The sequence below is a fragment of the Pelophylax lessonae genome (assembly GCF_965119305.1).
Source record: "Pelophylax lessonae genome assembly, chromosome: 6".
NCBI lineage: Eukaryota > Metazoa > Chordata > Amphibia > Anura > Ranidae > Pelophylax > Pelophylax lessonae.
The window spans coordinates 276,334,148-276,355,470 of NC_138773.1; the positions used below are offsets into that span (position 1 = coordinate 276,334,148).

The 21,323-nt window shown below is 42.0% G+C and overlaps 1 protein-coding gene across 1 annotated transcript in view; it reads right to left on the reverse strand.

The window, feature by feature from the left end:
- KCNJ3 (potassium inwardly rectifying channel subfamily J member 3) overlaps positions 1-21,323 on the reverse strand; it is a 359,501-nt gene that overhangs the window by 236,228 nt on the left and 101,950 nt on the right. The window lies entirely within an intron of this gene.

Consider the following 21,323-nt stretch of genomic DNA (forward strand, 5'->3'; position numbering starts at 1 on the left):
TACGCGTTAAAAAAAAACAACAAAAATGACAAAAATCTTTCCCTTTGTTAGTAAACGCGATAAGTTTTGCGCAAACCAATCAAAATACGCTTTTTGTGATTTTTTTTTACCAAACATAGGTAGCATAAAACAAATTGGCCGAAAATGTTAAAACATTTAGATTTTTAAATTTTTTGGGGGGAATTTCATATAAAAAAAATGTGAAAAATATTGTTATTTTTGCAAAATTGACGCTATTTTTGTTTATAGCGCATGATCAAAAAATCGCACAGGTGATCGAATACCAACAAAAGAAAGCTCTGTTTGTGGGAAAAAAAGGACATCAAATTTGTTTGGGTACAGCGTTGCACGACCGCGCAATTGTCCGTTAAAATCACGCAGTGCCGAATCGCAAAATAGGCCCTGGTCAGGAAGGGGGTAAAATCTTCCGGGGCTTAAGTGGTTAAAGCATTGCCTATAGAGCTTTGTAGGTGCTGTCGTTTCTCGCTGTTGCACAGGTGTACATAATTTTTCAATGTGACATGTTAGGTATCTATTTACTCAGCTTAACATCATCTTTTATTTATTTTTATTCCAAAAATCTTTTATATTTTACCAAAAAATGGGGTAATATATTGTGCTTGTGCGCAGTAAAATTATAATTTTTTTTTTTTCTAAAAATTTGTGTTTTAAAAATGGCTGTGCAAATATCGTGCAACATAAAAAAATTGCAACAACCACTATTTTATTCTCCATGATCTCTGCTTGAAAAAATATATAATGTTTGGGGGTTCTAAGTAATTTTGTACCAAAAAAAATGCTGATTTTACATACACCCACTGGCCACTTTATTACGGTAGGTAAACCTGTTCAATTGCTTGGTAACACAAATTGCTAATCAGCCAATCACATTGCAGCAACTCAATGCATTTAGGAATCTAGAAGTGGTGACGATGACTTGCGGAAGTTCAAACCGAGCATCAGAATGGGGAAGAAAAGAGATTTAAGTGACTTTGAACGTGGCATGGTTGTTGGTGCCAGACAGGCTGGTCTGAGTATTTCCAAAACTGCTGGGATTTTCATGCACAACCATCTCTAGGGTTCACAGAGAATGGCCCGAAAAGAGAAAATATCCAGTGAGCGGCAGTTGTGTGGACGAAAATGATGTCAAAGGTCAGAGGAGAATGGGCAGACTGGTTCGAGATAATAGAAAGGTAAGAGTAACTTAAAAAACCACTTTTTACAACCAAGGCATGCAGAATAGCACCAAGGAAGCAGATGGACTACAGCAGCAGAAGACCACACCGGGTGCCACTCCTGTCAGTTAAGAACAGAAAACTGAGGCTACAATTTCCACAGGCTTGCCAAAATTGGACAATAGAAGACTGAAAAAACATTGCCTGGTCTGATGAGTCTTGATTTTAGCTGCGACACTCAGATGGTAGGGTCAGAATTTGATGGAAACAACATGAAAGCATGGATCCATCCTGCTTTGTATCATCGGTTCAGGCTGGTGGTGGTTGTGTAATGGTGAGGGGGATATTTTTCTTGGCACACTTTGGGCCCCTTATTACTAATTGAGCATTGTTTAAATGCCACGACCTACCTGAGTATTGTTGCTGACCATGTCCATCCCTTTATGACTACAGTGTACCCATCTTCTGATGACTCCTTCCAGCAGGATAATGCCCCATGTCACAAAGCTCAAATTATCTCACCGCTGGTTTCTAGAACATGACAATGAGGTCATTGTACTCCGATGGCCTCCACACTCACCACATCTCATCCAATAGAACACCTTTGGGATGTGGTGGAACGGAAGATTCACATCATGGATGTGCAGCCGACAAATCTGCAGCAACTGCGTGATGCTATCATGTCAATATGGACCAAAATCTCTGAGGAATGTTCCCAACACCTTGTTGAATCCATGTCATGAAGAATTAAGGCAGTTCTGAAGGCAAAAGGGGTCCAACCTGGTACTAGCAACGTGTGCCAAAATGTAGTGGTTGGTGAGTGTATATGTGAGTAATGTCAGAACTGGCCAGGGTGTAAAGTGGTTAATGGCCATGGTTTGACAAAAGGATCTCCAACAAGTCCATAATAAGTCCACATATTATATATTTGTGTGTTTATCTATATATCTATGTATTGTGTGTGTGTGTGGGTGGGTGTATATATATATATATTTGTACTTGGCACCCAGAGACAGAAACAGGTAACATGCTTGATGACTATATATATATATATATATATATATATATTATGTGACAGGTGGAGACTCTGTCACAGTGAAAGTGGTCATTTAACCACTTAAGCGACGGAAGATTTTACCCCCTTCCTGACCAGGGCCTATTTTGCGATTCGGCACTGCGTGATTTTAACGGACAATTGCGCGGTCGTGCAACGCTGTACCTAAACGAATTTGGCGTCCTTTTTTTCCCACAAACAGAGCTTTCTTTAGGTGGTATTTGATCACCTCTGCGATTTTTTGATCATGCGCTATAAACAAAAAAATAACGTCAATTTTGCAAAAATAACAATATTTTTCACATTTTTGTATATGAAATTCCCCGCAAAAAAATGTAAAAATCAAAATTTTTTAACATTTTCGGCCAATTTGTTTTATGCTACATATGTTTGGTCAAAAAAATTGCAAAAAGCATATTTTGATTGGTTTGCGCAAAAGTTATCGCGTTTACTAACAAAAGGAAAGATTTTTGTCATTTTTGTTGTTTTTTTTAACGCGTAATGGCGGCGATCTGCGATTTTTTTTGCGGTACTGCGACATTGTGGCGGACAGATCAGACCCTTGACTGACATTTTTGACACTTTTGGGGTTACCAGTGACATTTCTACAGTAATCAGTGCTATACATATGCACTGTTACTGTAAAATTACACTGGCAGTGAAGGGGTCAACTTTTTTTGAGAGGGAGGGGTTATGTGTGTCCCTAGGGGCGTGATTCTAACTGTGATTGGCTGTGGCTTGAGGTGTAGGAAAAGTGATCAACGGTCCTACATAGTAGAACCGTATGATCACTATTCCTACACAGGGGAGAATGACAGGCGGCTTGTTTACACTAGCCACCTGCCTTTCTCCCTCTGCACCGACGATCGCGAGTGACCGGCGGACATCGGTTCCACCGGTCACACGCGCGGGGGGGGGTCTGTGACCGCGCGGGAGCGCGCCTCCGGCGGCGCGCGCTCTCTCCCTAGACCCTCACAGGCTAGCGACGTAGTACTACGTCGCTTTGCCTGTGAGGTGCTGACCGCTGCAGCAAATAGTCGTGCGGCGGTCGGCAAGCGGTTAAAGAACACAGAGTGTGCACATTGGCTCTGTGCAGGACTACAGAGTGTAGATGTGCAGTGGAGAAAACTGCTTTTGCCGCTTTCTCCAGGTTTTGGTATACCTGGATGGGGCTCTGTAGTTTGGAGATTTCATAATATCTTGGGAGGGACGGAATCTCCCACTCTGTGTTCGTGTTTTGTGGATGACCAGCAGGGTGTGTGCTCAGGTGCACACAGCCCTTATAATGAGGGTCTAGGAAGACCTCAGAGCTCCCAGTTGGAGACTGCTTCATCCAACAGACAGAAAGTCTGTTCGTGGGGAGTCAGGAGGACTCCAATACTCTCTGGGAGTCAGGGGCTGCAGGTGGTAGCCAATGCACATGTGTCTGCAAGAGACAGGTGATGGCCTAAGGCCAGAGTGAAGCTGCCAGCTTCGTGGAGTTCATGGTCTGGGGACCAGTGAAAAGAGCAGAGGTACTGCTATTGGAAAGCTGATTAAAAGCAGGAGAGCCAGGTGGGCTAGCACTTTCAGTTTGATATATATTGACTGGAGAAGAACCCCTGCGTGGAAAACTATGTTTTGGACTTTCCTTATTGTTTAAAAAAAAATGGACTGCCATGCCCTTAAACCACAGTCCTGACTACAGTGAATCACTGAAAAACGCACCTGCCACTGAGCTAATAGTCTCCCATGTTACAATATATATATATTATATTATATATATATATATATATATATATATATATATATATATATATATATATATATATGTGTGTGTATATATATATATATTGTAAGGGGTTGGCTTGGTAGCGGGTGTGGGTGACCCCCTGGTGTGGGTTCCCTACACAGAGAGACAGCCGAGGAGTGGTTGAAAACAACGGTCTATGGTTTATTCTTCCAATTTGCTGGAAACAAGTGCAAGCATCCAAACAGCATAAACCAAACAAAACATAAAATAAACTCTGGCCACTTGGGGTGTCTACCTTCACAACACAGGAACCTACCTATGGAGTCTGTCCCAACCTACTGCTGGGCAGACACTGCTGGTCATACAGCAGAAGACAAATAGTCTATTTGTTTTTCTTTTCACACAGAAAAAGTCAACACCACCTCACCTTCAGTCTTTCTCAGCTCACTGCTCTCCTTAACGCAAAAAACCTCAGGAGGCAGCAATCAGTAGTCATCCTCTGGATAACTTATAGAGGCCTTAATTGCCTCATTCTGAATAGCTGAAGCTTTCCAACGTCCTTAAACCTTTCTGGCTACCTCCGCAGCCGACACCTGATAGTAATTGGTGAATTGTCTAAACAAGGCAGAAATGTATCTCCCGTCTGTGACAACACCCACAGATTTACCTGACTTCCAGTCACAATATATATAAATATATATATATATATATATATATATATATATATATATATATATACACATACACATACACACACACATATATATATATATATATATATATATATATAGTCATCAAGCATGTTACCTGTTTCTGTCTCTGAGTGCCAAGTACAAAGACTATTACAACTTCACAATACAGCAACAGTAAAAGGAAGCAGTATGAGAAATGTAGTGCTTATATAAGTGCAGACAGGTATAAGAGAAGAACATGAGCTGAATAACTGAGAGGACTGTATTAGGATGAATATGATAATACTGCAAGAAGGGAAGAAATGGTAGCAGATGGGATAGTAAACGATAAAAATAGTTTGAAGAAGGCGCAGATGGGAGTGTTAAGGGTGAAAAAAATTACCATACACCGAGGAAGACATTACCTCCCTAAATGGAGGGACAATTACCCGCTAAAAGGGCACAGAAGGAACAATCTGTTGAACAAATATTATTTTAACCCACCCATTCTAGTCAATGCACAGAGGGTCAGATATTGTAATCACACACAGCAAGGCAACATCAAGAGTAATCTGCTTTGCTACAAGAGACAAAGTGAATACTAAAAGCGTCCTTTTTATCACCCATCGAGGCAGCGAACAAAGCGTTCTGGAGCATCGGTTTTTAAAATGGGGAATTGTCTGTGAATATTTAAAGTGTAAGTAGACTAAAAGTCAATTTTGCAGTCATTGGCATCATTCTTTGCTTTATACGTTTTTTTTTTTTAAAAGCAAAACTGCAGTCCAAATAAACAAGTTAAAAATGAATAGCATGTTAAAAAAAATAAAAAAAAAACAAGTTTAAAGTGTTACTAAACCTACAACAGTAAAATCAGTCTGTATATGCAGTAAAGTGTGCTTGTTATATTCACTGTGGAACCTAAGGGGTCGATCCTGCGCATTGTGTTAAAAGGCTGTTTGATCCTGTCTTCTCTGATCCAGCCCTTCTTTTACTGTCCTCAACCCATCTGCTGATAGTACAGAGACATGGGGACCGGCTGCACACAGTTTAGTGTGTATTGCTAGAGAGTTTTTTTTTTTTTTTTGGGTGTGTGTGATCAGCACAGGGCCAATCAGCGCTGTCCGGACAGGGGGTCAGGGGTCCTGCAGCCTCATAGGACAGTCAGAGGAGAATAAACTCAGGTGGACCGAATCAAATGCTCCATGCATCCCTATGGGGTAGCGGGTGTCAGCGGAGACATCTCCACTGAGCAGGCGGGTGACAGCTCCATCTCCACTCTGTGTGCAGAGACAGAGCTGTCAGATCCCCGCTGTCCTCTATGGGGAGATTGGATGAGAATGGACCGCCTGTCTGTTAATGTCCGATCCGATCCTCCAGACAAATGGAAAATAGGGTTTCCATCCATCCGGATTTCACAGACAGGATCGAATAGCAGGGGGTGTCAGAGGACATGTCTCCGCTGACACCCGCTGCCCCATAGGGATGCATGGAGCATCCGATCAGGTCTGCCTGAAAAACTGACAGGCGGATCGGATTGGATGGCCCGTGTGAAAGGGGCCTTAGATGTGATGGCTGCATTTGTTTTCTTAATTAGGCTTTCTTTCTTCTATTTTCATCTGGCGATCTGGCCAGTAAGAGCCGGTTTACATATGTGCGGGGCCGCTTTCATTGCGATTTTTCAAAGGAGTCCGGTGCGTTTTTGTTAACTGGTTTAGGTGTATAAAAATTTAAATCGCACCTGAACCTGACCTATAATCGCACTGGACTCTTTTGAAAAACGCACTGTGGCCGGCCCGCAGATATGTAAACCAGCTCCATAGAAAACCGGTTTGGTCTACATGCCACACGAATTGGAAGCAGTTCCAAATACTTCCAATTCACATATATGAACCGAGCCTGTTGTTGTTTTTTAAATGCATGGTCAGATATATCAATGTACAGGGATGAGACAAACCGTTTACCACTGACAAGGGTGCTTCCAATAATGAGCTTCTATTTATTCTACTATTTATTATTTATAAAAACAGAAAAAAAAACTGTTTGCTGTAGCTAGAATTTGGCTTTAATTTGTTAATGCATTTAAATCTGCTAGTCCATCTAACATTCCCCCAGACTGACAAAGCTGTTGTCCAAAGGTACCCCCTGTGCTCCTTCATCCAGAGTGGGAACGCTCTAACACAGGAGGTGTGTTAATGGCCCGATCAACAGGTGACAACAGAGGGGGGGAAAAGCCTAGAAAAAAAATAAAAATAATGTGGCCACCCCATCTAACGCTTGGTAAGTTGCAATATATTACATTTTTGGTTTTGGGTTTAATACCGCTTGAAGAAAGTGTAGAGAAGGGTAACCAAAGTGATAAGAGGCACGGAGGAGCTCAGCTATGAAGAAAGGTTCACTAACCTGAATGTATTCTATCTTGAGAAGAGGTAAGTAAGGGGGGATATGACCATCATGTGTAATTACGAGGGCTCTTCAAAAAGTTTCTGCACTTTTTTAAAACTCTATTAAATATAAAAAAGTGCGTAAGACCCTATAGTAAATTTGGTGTTATTCATTTTCAGGTCATTACAGAAGACAAGGGTCACTCTTAATGTCTAGAGGAAAAGAGATTTAAAGTAGTTGTAAACCTCAGAGATGAAATATGAACAAAGCATATCCCTCTATAGAGTGTACTTGTCTCAATTGAGAGCACTAAGTGTCATTTCTATCTGTGTCTTCTTCCTCTGCTATCAGCATTAATCACTTCTGACAGGTTTTCCTGACACCAAGAGATAAAAGGTGACAGAGGAAAGATGTCCAGCACTCTGATTGGTGTGATTGACAGCCTCAGCTCTGTTACTGTAAGCAGTGCGCAGGGGGTGTGTCCCTTCCCTCCAATAAGCTCTCAGAGCTCTCCTCACTGAGCTCTGTAGAGTGTAGCTTCAGCTACCCGCTCCCTTATTTCAGGAAAGGTCAGAAAAACTGTAAAATGTCTGCACTTTGAACAGTTGTAGAGAAGGGAAAACTTCAGATAAACAGGTAAGACTTTTGTAGGAGGATTTGTTTCATCTCTGTGTATCACCTGAGGCCAGTCACTTCACTTGGTATATGGAAGGGTTTACAACCATTTTAACCATTACATACGGAAATGCTTCTTCACAGTAATAGCTGTGAAAATGGAAAATAGGTTCCCTCAAGAACTAGTTTTGGCCAGCTCAGGAGATTGTTTAAAACAACTGGATGCATTCCTAAATGAACAAAATACAATTGGATATTAACATTTATAGGTACTTTTATAACACCGCAGATTACTGATTCAATTGCCTTTTGAGGGATCAGGAAATATTTTTTTTCCCCCACTGGGGCAAATTGGACCATCATTTACATAGGGTTTTTTGGGGGGTTTTTTTTGCCTTACCCTGGATCAGCTTTAAGTAACTATGGGTATAGGGTTCCGTATAGAGAAGTTTTTCTATTGGTTGAAATAAAAAGACTTGTGTCTTTTTTTAACCTGACTACATATGTAAATATGTAACTTTAGTAGTCAGTGGGGAAGTAATTCCTCACATTTGAGGTCAGCAGAAAAGTGCCTCCTTACATCAGTGGAAAATTAGAAGTGCCTCCTTTTTTTGGTGGTCAGCAGAGAAATTCCTCCTTACTTTGATGATCACTAAGGAAATACCTCCTTACATTGGTGGTCAGGGGAAAAAAACCTCCTTACACTGGTAGTCAGTGGAGAGGTGCCTCCTTTCATTGGTGGTCACTAGAGAAATACCTCCTTACATTGGTGGTGAGTGAAAAATTGCCTCCTTACTTTGGTGATAAGTAGAGAAATAGCTTTCCTATGTTGGGCAGTGGAGAAATTCCCCTTTCACTGATGTGCAGTGGAAAAGTACTTTCTTATATTGGCGAGTGAAGAAATTCCTCCTTACATTGGTGGTCAGTGGAGAAGTGCCTCCTTACACTCGTGGTAAGTGGGGAACTGCCTCCTTAAATCGGTGATCAGTGGAGAATAGCCTCTTTACATTGTAGATCAGCGGATTTGTGCCTCTTTAAATTGGTGCTCAGTGGAGAAGTGCTTCCTTACACTGTAAAGGGCCATACACACTATAAGATTTTATGAAGACTTTTTCCTTCAGATTTACCAAAACCATATAATATGAGGTCAAACCTAAACACTTTAAATTTGTATGCAATCTGGCAGGCCCTTGCACTACATAGAAAAGGTAAATCTGAAGGAAAAAGTCTTCAGAATATCTTATAGTGTGTATGGCCCTTTAGTCAATGGGAAGAGCCTCCATATATCAGTGGTCAGTGACTGAGAGCCTCCATAGATTGGTGGTCAGTGAGAAGAGCCTCCATATATCAGTGGACAAGAGAAGTGCCTCCTTGGTGATCATTAGCGAAAAACCTACTTATATCGGTGGTCCCTAGATAAATGCCTCCTTTCATTGGTGGACTCTAGAGAAGTGTCCCCTTACGTTGGTGGTCTAGTGAAATGCCTCCTTATATTGGTGGTCTCTAGAGAAATGCCTCCTTACATTGGTGGTCTCTAGAGAAATGTCCCTTTACGTTGGTGGTCTAGTGAAATGCCTCCTTACATTGGTGGTCTCTAGAGAAATGTCTCCTTACATTGGTGGTCTCTAGAGAAATGCCTCCTTACATTGGTGGTCTCTAGAGAAATGCCTCCTTACATTGGTGGTCTCTAGAGAAATGCCTCCTTTCATTGGTGGTCTCTAGAGAAATGTCTCCTTACATTGGTGGTCTCTAGAGAAATGTCCCTTTACGTTGGTGGTCTAGTGAAATGCCTCCTTTCATTGGTGGTCTCTAGAGAAATGCCTCCTTACATTGGTGGTCTCTAGAGAAATGCCTCCTTACATTGGTGGTCTCTAGAGAAATGCCTCCTTACATTGGTGGTCTCTAGAGAAATCCCTCCTTACATTGGTGATCAGTGGAGAAGGGCCAACTTATATTGGTCATAGAAGAAATTCCTCCTTATACTGGTGGTCAGTAGAGAAGTACCTCCTTATACTGGTGGTCAGTGGAGAAGTGCCTCCCAACATTGGTGGTCAATGGAAAAGAACCTCTTTACATTGGTGGTCAGTGGTGAAGTGCCTCCCTATACCGTTAGTCAATGGAAAGAGCCTCTATATATTAGTGGTCAGTGAGAAGAATGCCCCTCTTACAAACAGCTAAAAAGATCATTGCTGGCATACCACTGACTCTACTAAATGGTGTTGGCCCCAAAACTATGCAGGCACTTCAGATGGAAGGGCAGATTGCCGCTGCTCAGGGGAACCCAAGCAGCCTCTTAAGAAACCCAGGAGTTCCATGGAGCCCTGTTGAGAATTGCTGCTCTATCGGTTTTATGTGTAACATCTTTTCCTTATTTATTATTAGATATATGATCCCAAATTTAGTATATCATCATGATCAAAACTTGACCACCTTCCATCGGTGTCACCGCAGCAGATACTGTATATGTGAAGCCCTCCTGTCATTGTTGTGTCCTTGTCTAATTATATTTTATGTTGTTCTGTTCATACCCGGCATACAGATATCAGCTTTTATTCAATGAGGCAAAGAGTGATGTGCAAATGGAAGGAATGCATAACTGATCAACGATAAGCTCCCACTAGTCTGACTTCATTGGACTGCTAAAAGTTGATTGGCTTCTCCTGACTGCTGAACATAAATTATTCCAATAGTACTCCGCTATCATATTAAACCCACCAGATCTCAAAGTGGAATAAATAAAACGTCAGAATTGGCCGGCTGAATGGCACTCCAGATAAGATATTCACTTTGATCGCTAATTGGACAAATAAACAGAGCTCATATGGACGTGAGGTAAAAGCTGAATATATATCAGATGAGGGGCTGGGTACGGGGTCTCAAGATGACGCACTGCCACAAAATCATGGCCATCTGTTACAGTTTTGTGTCAGTGTGATAGCAAGGCCTGTCATCTGCAATCAGTTTCCATAGTTCTTGTGTCTTATGCATAAATGTCATGTACAGCACTTACACCAAAACACAGGAGGAGTGAGATCCTAACAGAGGGGCCCAAAGGGCAATTCGGGGTAACGAGAATATTTAATCACCTCAATAGTGTTCTATGAGGTGTGAGGTTAGAATAATACAGTTATCCTCACAGACTAACCCACATAAAAATTCTTCCTCCACACTTTCTCTTACTAAATAAGGGGCAAATTAAATGACTTGGTCAAGTGATCTGTAAATGAAGACTATTAACCACTTAAGCCCCGGAAGATTTTACCCCCTTCCTGACCAGGGCCTATTTTGCAATTCGGCACTGCGTGACTTTAACGGACAATTGCGCGGTCGTGCGACACTGTACCCAAACAAATTTGACGTCCTTTTTTTCCCACAAACAGAGCTTTCTTTTGGTGGTATTTGATCACCTGTGCGATTTTTATTTTTTGCTCTATACGACAATTCTGAAAAAAAAAAAACAATATTTTTCACATTCTGATATATAACATTTCCAAAAAAAATTAAACATAAACATTTTTTAACATTTTAAGCCAATTTGTTTTCTGCTACATATTTTTGTTACAAAAAATCGCAATAAGCGTATTTTGATTGGTTTGCGCAAAAGTTATCGTGTTTACAAACTACGGGAAAAATGTATGTAATTTTTATTGTTTTTTTTTTGTTTTTTTACTAATAACGGCAGCAATCTGTGATTTTTAGTGGGACTGCGACATTGCGGCAGACAGATAGGACCCCTGACTGACATTTTTGACACTTTGGGGGTACCAGTGACATTACTACAGTAATCAGTGCTAAAAATAGTTAACACTGTGGGTGATCAATGGGTTAAATGTGAGCCTAGGGGAGTGATTCTACCTGTATGGGGGCGGGGCTTATGGAATGACCATAGAGACATGTGATCCTATATAGAAGGATGTGATCATTTCAGAGAGAAGAAAGGTCAGCTGTGTTTTCAACAGCTGACCGTCCTTCTCTCTCAGCAGGGAGCGATTGCGGGTGCAAGGCGGCAGTCGGAGCCGCCTGCCCTGTGCATCGGAGTGCCCGCTGCAGAGTGGGGGCGGGAGCGTGCCAACAGCGGCGCACGCTCGCCCCCTAGCTGCAGGCACGCGACCGATCTAGCCCTACGTAGAATTGCGCAGGAGGGGCTGCCTGACGCAGTATATCTGCAGCGGGCGGTCTGGAAGCAATTAATTAGCTTTTATTTTGACTTCACTGGTTCATCCTTTCACCCCTCATCAACATCCTAATGAAATGTATAAATAAAACCTTTGTATTTTTATTACATACTCAATTTTTACCCAGTGATGTCATTACTGGTTTTCTGTGCTTCTCTATGCAATGCAGGCAGATCACAGCTGGTGGGAGGAGCTGGCATAGTGCAATACATAGGGGTTGGATAACTAAGGCAGTAGTGCAAAATCTGGTGCAGCTGTGCATGGTAGTCTATCAGCTTCTAATAATAATTAGGCCCCTTTCACACATACGGTCCTTTCAGTTCATCAGTTCAGTCACATCAAAATGTATCAGTTTTTCATCTGTTTTTCGTCAGTTGTCATCCGTTTTTCGTCAGTTTTTATCCGTTTTTAATCCGTTTTTCGTCAGTTGTTATCTGTTTTTCATCCGTTTTTCATCCGTTGTCATCCGTTTTTCATCCGTTTTTCATCGGTTTTTTTGACAGATGAAAAATAGGGCATTCATCCGTTCAAAAAAACTGACATTGATGGAAGCGGATGAAAATGGATGTTAACTGATGATCATCCGTTGTCATCCGTTTTTACATAGAGATACATTGATGTCCGTTTTTCATTCGTCAACGGATGGATGAAAAGCATACAAACGGACAGCATGTGTGAAAGGGGCCTTATGGGCTCTTTCACACGGGCGGTCCGATCAGATCCGCCTGTCAGTTTTTTAGGCGGATCTGATCGGATCCTCCATGCAGCTCTATGGGGCAGTGGGTGTCAGCGGAGGTCACCTCCGCTGACACCCGCTGCCATCCGCATCCGATCCTGTGCTGAAATCTGGACGGATGGAAACCCTATTTTTCCATCCGTTCAGTAATCGGAGCGGAGTGGATCTGATGAGAGCGGACAAGCGGTCCGCTCTCCTCCGATCCCCCATAGAGGGCAGCGGGGGCTGTGACACCTCCCTCTCCGCACTGCAAGCGGAGACGGAGCTGTCATCCGCCGGCTCAGCGGGGATCGCGGATCGATCCCCGCTGAGCAACACGGATCCGCCTGCGGAGGCGGACCGTGTGAAAGAGCCCTTAGGCTATATGTCACCGACTTGAACAGCTACCATTGAAAAGAATGGGCTGCACAGCCTAAAAGCCCCTTTCACACATGCGGACCGTTCATTTCATCAGTTCAGTCACGTCAAAATGGATGAAGTATTCATCAGTTTTTCATCCGTTTTTCATCCATTTTTCATCCCTTTTTCATCAGTGGTCATCAGTTTTTTTTTTACATCAACTATCAATACAAAAACGGATAAAAAACTGACCATTTGTCAGTTTACATCCATTTTTCCTCCGATCCGTTTTTTTTAACGGAAGAAAAATAGAGCTTTGATCAGTTTAAAAAAACTGATGATGACGGATGCGGATGTAAACTGAAGTAAATGGAGGATCATCCGTTTACATCCATTTTTCCATAGAGATGCATTGATGTCCATTTTTCATCCATCAACGGGTGGATGTAAAACGGACAAACGGACCGTATGTGTGAAAAGGGACTTAGGGCTCTTTCACACGGGCGATCCGATCAGATCCGCCTGTCAGTTTTTTTTTAGGCGGATCTGATCGGATCCTCCATGCAGCTCTATGGGGCAGCGGGTGTCAGCGGAGACACCTCCGCTGACACCCGCTGCCATCCGCATCCGATCCTGTGCTGAAATCTGGACGGATGGAAACCCTATTTTTCCATCCGTTCAGTAATCGGATCGGATCGGATCTGATGAGAGCGGACAGGAGGTCCGCTCTCCTCCGATCCCCCATAGAGGGCAGCGGGGGCTGTGACACCTCCCTCTCCGCACTGCAAGCGGAGACGGAGCTGTCATCCGCTGGCTCAGCGGGGATCGCGGATCGATCCCTGTTGAGCAACACGGATCCGCCTACGGAGCGGACCGTGTGAAAGAGCCCTTAGAGAAGGCAGATCTCCCTAACAAATGGATACCCTGCCTAACCACACCTGCTCATTAGGAAACAGAATTTATTTTAATGTGTTTTGTAAAATGCCCTAAACTGATATCTTCATCCCAAGTTATCAAAATGTCGTCTATTCTTAAGAAACGTAATTCAAGACAGATGGAATGAGCAAGATACACTGAAATACAAAACAAAGCTAAATCTCTCTAGCTCTGCTATATAAAAGTAATTAGCCATTGTTTATTATAGCATGACTAGTGTAGGGAATGTGCCAAATTGGATTTGTAATAAATTTAACCATATCTATACCAAAGCAGTGTGTGCTAGACAAAACACATCTAATTATTATCTGTCTCTTTATCTATTTGTCTATCTATCTATTTAGTCATCTACCTAGCTATATATTGATCTTCTATTTCTAATTCTATCTATTTAAATGTCTAATCATTATCTGTCTGTTTATTCAAAGATCTATCTATCTATCTATCTATCTATCTATCTATCTATCTATCTATCTATCTATCTATCTATCTATCTATCTATCTATCTATCTATCTATCTATCTATCTATCTATCTATCTATCTATCTATCTATCTATCTATCTATCTATCTATCTATCTATCTATCTATCTATCTATCTATCTATCTATCTATCTATCTCACAAAAGTTTGTATACCCCTCACATTTTTGTAAATATTTTATTATATCTTTTCATGTGACAGCACTGAAGAAATGACACTTTGCTACAATGTAAAGTAGTGAGTGTACAGCTTGTATAACAGTGTAAATTTGCTGTCCCCTCAAAAAAACTCAACACACAGCCATTAATGTCTAAACCACTGGCCCCCAAAGCACCTTGTCCCCATGTTGATGGGGAGTGGGGACAAGGGACTCTTCCCTACAACCCTGGTCTGTGGTTTTCAGGGTCTGCGGGTGGGGGGCTTATCAAAATCTGGAAGCCCCCTTTAACAAGGGGTCCCCAGATCCTGCCCCCCCCCCAAGTGAATGGGTATCAGGTACATCGTGCCCGTACCCATTCACCAAAAAAGTGTAAAAAAGAAGGAAACCCACAGGTTTTTGAACAGTTCTTTATTAAAAAGAGAAAAAAAATAGTGTCCCTCGATGTAAATCCATTGTCAATCATGACGCCCGCCAGGCCCCTAAAAAGGAAAAAATTAAAAAATGCTTTGCCTCCTAAAAGGCTACCAAGTGTATGCCCGCTCTTTGGCTTTAACAGTTCCTTTATAGGCAGGGGGCGTAGCCACCCGGCAACATTACCCAGTGGCATCGCCCCCTCTGACGTCATGTGACATCAGAAGGGGCAGTTCCACCGGGTGACATAGCCGGGTGGTCCCTCCCCTTGTCTAAATAAGAGTTGTCAAAGCCGATGAACGGGCATACGGAGGGTAGCCTCTTAGGCGGCAAAGCTTTTTTTGCAATTTTTCTATTTTTTGGGTTGGCGTCGTGATTGATGATGGATTTACATCGGGGGACACTATTTTTTTTCTTTTTAATAAAGGACTTGTCAAAAACTGTTTCCTGTTTTTTTTTTCTTTTTTACACTTTTTTGGTGAATGGCTATGGCTACAATGTACCCGATACTCATTCACATAGGGAGGGGCCAGGATCTTGGGGCCCCCTTGTTAAAGGGGGCTTCCAGATTCCAATAAGCCCCCCACCCACAGACCCTGACAACCCCAGCCCAGGGTTGTCAGGAAGAGGCCCTTGTCCACATCAACATGTTGAGGGTATGTGGCCTAGTATGGTTCAGGAGGGGGGGGGTGCTTGCTCACCCCCCCCCCCCTTTTCCTGACCTGCCAGGCTGAATGCTCAGATAAGGGTCTGGTATGGACTTTGGGGGGCTCCATGCCATTTTTTTGTTTTTGCATTTTGGCATGGGGTTCCCCTTAAAATCTTTACCAATCCTGAAGAGCCTGGTATTGACTGGGGGGATTGTATTGCTGCAGAAGGATCCATACATTGTACAAGTGCGCCACATTACAGGCACATTAAAGGGACCCACCAAGCACAATATTTAAAGGAATCTTTCATTGTTATTGTTTCACTTTATTAATCATTGAAATCAGTGCTGCTTTAAAAACAATCTTTTTAAAGGTTTTTTGCATTGATACATGTCCCCCCCAGGGCAGTACCGGGGTCCCCATACACTTTTTATGGCAATAGCTTACATATAAGCCTTTAAAATTAGGATTTTTAATTTTGATATTTTGATTTTTCATGTTCGTGTCCCATAGACTCTAATACTGTAGAGTTTGCATGTTTGCTAGAACTTTTTCCCTGTTCGAGGTGTTCTTGTGCAACCGAACAGGGGGGTGTTCGGCCCATCCCTAATTATTATCTATCTTTGCTTTTTATACATTTTTTCATACAAACATGGCAATACTGGTGTATAACCAAATAAGTACCAAATCTAGTTACTAAGTAGTTCATAAGGTTTAAAAAAGTAAAAATATCCCTAACCTTTCCTGACTGCGCCAAATTCTCCTTCATTTGTGCCTCAAATTTGTTGAGTCACCTTTTGCTTTAATTACAGCCTTTAGTCTGTTGGGAGATGTCTCTACTAACTTTACACATCTAGACTTTGCAAAATTTGCCTGCTCTTCTTTTGCAGAACTGCTCAAGTTCAGGTAAATTTGATGCTGACCATTTGTGGACTGCAGTCTTCAAGTCATTCCACAGATTTTCAATGGGGTTCAAGTTTGAGCTCTGACTAGGCCATACAAAGACATTCACCTTTTTCTCCTTCAATCACTGTGTGTTCATTTTTGCTGTGCGCTTTGGGTCATTGTCATGTTGGAAGGTAAACCTTCTTCCCATTGACAACTTTCTGGCAGAGGGCAGCAGATTTTTCACAAGAATTTGATGGTATTTTGCCCCAACCATTTTTCCTTCTATCCTGACAAGTGCTCCAGTCCATGTTGAAGAGAAACACCCCCATAACAGGATATTATCACCTCCATGCTTTACTTTAGGAATGATGTTATTTGGATAGTGAGCTGTATGGGATTTCCACCAACCATTTCTTTGGTGTTGGGGCCAAATATTTAGATTTTAGTCTCATCTGACCATAACACCATTTTACATGTGGCCTCAGAATCTTCAAGCTGCGTTTAAGGTGGTCAGATGAGATTAAAATGTACTATTTGGCCTTAACACCAAAGGATATGTCTAGCAGAGGTCTAATACAGCTCACCATCCAAATTACACCATTCCTACAGTAAAACATTGAGGTGGTAATAGCCTGTTTTACTGGATTTTAAAAAGTATAGTCACCTACGTATTTTAAAAGAGAAGTTTTAGTTTCTTTTTTTATACTTACCTAAGTGGATGTAGCATTGGTCCGATGCTGCATCTGTCCCCTGGAGCCTCTGCACTGAGAACCGAGCAAATTGGTTTGGTTCTGACAGCTTCCCGAGCAGAGAGCTGCTTACTGTCAGTCACCGGCTCTCCGCTCTGCCCCTCCTCACTCACTGGATCGCTGGGCTGTGGAGGGGCGGGGAGTGGCTGGCTCAGGCTCTCAGTGACTTGCAGACAGGCTGAGCCGGGGGTCAGTCCAGGCATCTGGCGGATCCCGACTTCCATTGTTATGATGCCACGGTGCCTGGACTCACTTCTGCAACGTCAGCAGAGAGCGGACTTCAGCCCATTCTCTGCTGAAACAGGTCACAGGAGTGCAGAACGGATTGCACTCCTGTGATCCATAACATCTCCTTTAATGTTTTACATACCTGCAAAAGGGGCCAAAATGAAGTGATCTAGCAGGACTTAACTTTTTGACTAAAGTTCCACTTTAATGCCTCATGCACGCTGGATGTTTTTACAGCTACTGTTTTTGGCATGAGAATTTTTATTTTCTGCAGCCATTAAACACCCCGGCATGTTATCCTATGTGTCCATGCATACATAAGCTGTTATCAGCAGTTTTTGGCAGGGGCGTTTTCTGGTTGGAAAAAAAAAACCCTAGAACTAGTGGGTTTTGAGAGGTGTTTTTCAGCTGTAAAAATGCTCTAACTCAGATAAAAGCTGAAAAATGCTAAAACAAAACACTATAAAACACGGCTTTTTGGTGTTTATCAATGTTTTTGAGCCATAAGCTTTTGTGGGAGTATAGTTTTGCTAAAGAAAAAAAGCTAAAAAATGCTACAGCTGAAAAAAAGCTAAATAACACTGAAAAACGCTACTGCAAAAAAGCAAAAAAAAAACTCCTTCTTCAGCTACAGCTTTCTACTCGTGTTTTGATAACGTCCAGTGTGCATGTGGCCTAACTCTCAACTGGGAAAGAGGGACACCTTGCAGTACAAGAGATATCCCCTACAAAACCCCATTGGTGGACCATAAAAAAACTGAAAAAATAGTTTGGTTAAACCCACAAATGATTTTTTCACCACTACTTTTCCTATATATTGGTGTTTTCAAATAATAAATGTAATAATTTATAGCTTAGATTAAATATTTAGTGCAGTAAAACAATTTTGGATGTTTTTATAGAGGTATACACTATATTACCAAAAGTATTTGGAAGCCTGCCTTAACATGCACATGGACTTTAATGGCATCTCAGTCTTATTCCATAAGGTTCAGTATTGAGTTGACCCACCCTATGCATTTATAATTTCAAATCTCCTGGGAAGGCTGTCCACAAGGTTTAGGAGTATGTCTATGGGAATGTTTGACTATTCTTCCAAAAGCGCATTTGTGAGGTCAGGCACTGATGCTGGAGGAAAGGCCTGGCTCACAGTCTCCTCTCGAATTCATCCCAAAGGTATTCTATCGAGTTGAGCTCAGGACTCTGTGCAGGCCAGTTAAATTCCTCCACCACAAACTCACACATCCATGTCTTTATGGACCTTGCTTTGTGCACTAGTGTGCAGTCATGTTGGAACAGGAAGGGGCCATCCCCAACCATGTTAAATGGACAGTAGTGCGTTTCTGCAAAAAGCAACAAAAAACGCATAGGTGTGAACCGAGCCTAAGAAAAGATGTAGCCCTCTTTGACGAGAACTTTAACTTTAACTACCTGTTGTGGCTACAGGACAGAAAGTGAAAAGATATCTTCCCAATGAAATGCTAATGGCCAAACATAGACAAGGATTGTAACAAATGTATTTAAAATACAAAAAAAAATAAAATAAACAACCACTTTAGATATACTTTAAGAGCCCATTCAGACTAGCGCGACTTGTCAGGCGACTTGTCAGCCTGACAAGTCGCGGTCGGTCGTGGTCCATTGAGAAGTACAGGACCCGTTCTAATAGGAGCAACACAAGTCGCTCCGACTTAGAAAAAGGGTCCTGTACTACTTTGGGGCGACCTGAGAGCGACTTGCATAGACTTCCATTATGTGAAGTCCCTGCAAGTCGCGCCGAAGTCGCGGTGCACAACGGTGCACGCGACTTTACAGGTCGCCCCCCGAAGTCAGATCGCCTCAGTGTGAACCGGCTCTTAAAGTACTGATTTCATTTCTCCTGGCGCTTTGTCCTGTTTTACATAAAGGTATGTTAAAGAGCACCTGATGAGGTCTAATGGGCCTTTACTTGAATTATTTTTCTTCAAGAGTACCGAAAAGCATTTTCCTTTAAAATAGCATGCTTGATCAATAGATGGGGACCTAGCCATCAAGGTCCATTGAAGGTCATTCCTCCTACACTATATACAAGATTTCTAATATTCACAACTAATATTCTCAGCCATAATAAACTGATACAAAATATTTCATTTCAATACAAGCTATTTAGTATGTAAGAGTAGCCTTAGATGAGGCATCAAGATACAAATTCTTAATACCTGCTCCTCTGTGCTGACTTTGGCAGCAGTCAGTGATGACCTACAGACCTCCATCTTCCTCTATGAACATAGGTTGCCGCAGGCCACACGGCATCTCAGCGTATATCAGATCAGCAAACCAAAAATACAGTTTGTTATCAGGATTTCTCCGAATGCTTGGATTCCTGCTTGTATAATTGGCTAACTTCGTATCACAGAACAATGCACAAAACCTGAATTCAAATTACATTCACTGTATGAAATATGACATAACCTGCATTCCTTTAGATATGAATTGAAGTTTTATATTTACTTTAGAAGAAGTTCACCAGTAAGGTTTACTGTAGCTCTAGAAGGACACGACATACATTGCTCCTCTTTTAAAGGGTGCCAGACCTGAATATTTAATAGCACACTGGGACTGAGTAGGTGCTTATGCAGAACATTTCACTTGTTTTTAATTTAAAAGATTTTATCTACTTTAATACCATGGCCTAACTCATAAAGAACACATTGTAGGTAGAAATATGCAATAAACCCTCCCATTCAATAAAGAGTTCTTATTCTTAATGGCTCAGTTCATAAGCCTTACAGCAGGGGTTTCCACCCTTTTGACCTTCCTGGGCCACATTGGAAGAAGAAGAATTGTCTTGGGCCACACATAAAAATTTTTAACAATAAGGATAGCTGATAAGCACAAACAAGTTACCGTTCACTGATATAGTGTCAACTAGTCTGTGGTAGTGAGCCCTTATAGATCCCCAGCTCAGGATTCCCCAGGGCGCGGAGTCTAAGCCCCAGCCTGCTTCTTCACCAGGGCCCCAGATGGTGGGGATGGACTTGCAGCAGACTGGAACCAGGTCGCGGCCCCCAGGTAGGCCCAGCTGAGGATGTGGAGACCGCTGGCGTGTGCAGGGTAAACAGGAGACTATAAGGAGATACAAGAGACAAGCCAAGGTCAGGACAGGCAGCAGACGAACATAGACGGAGAAACGAAGCCGGATCGGTACACAGGAGATCAGATACAATAGCCAAGGGATACACGGATGGGAGCTCAGAGAACAGCGATGTTGCTCAAGCAAGGAGCAGTGCACTGAGCATGTGTATATATAGGCATACAGGGAGGTGACCCAGGAAGTAATTGTCAGGAACAGGATATAACCCACAGTGGAGCAGGCGACGCCCATAGAAGCCCAAACACCACATGTGAAGGGAAGCAAGACAGAAGCACTGCAGCAAGGAGGTAAGAATATACAGACAAAACTATAGGCTAACTTGTGACATATAGATAATGTATCTGAGTAATAAAACATTTTTGTAATATTTTTATTATAAAAATAAAAAGGGGAAAACCCAAAACTAGTCCAATATTTGACAATGTTTTTTTGATAAACTAACACATCAATATCTGGCTGAATGGATGAAGTAGCAATGCTCAATGAATTCTCAAGGTGCTCATCGGATATTTTGGTTCTAATTTAGCCTTTCGTATTCTTCATCCTTGAAAATAGTTGCTCACAAATATAGGTTCTGTCGAAACTGATGACATGAATAAGGTGTGATTGTGAAAAGTGGGATATTTTTCTTTGGGAAGATAAAACTTATGAAAGTGCAATAAAGAGACGCTATCATTTTTTTCTTTGAATGTGAATTTGTTTTACAAAAAAAATAAAAAATGTAAGTAAGTTTATGATTTTGTGTTGGGCAACATTCATAGCCGTCTTGGGGTTTAGGTTGGATACCCCTGCCTTACAGGCTAGGAT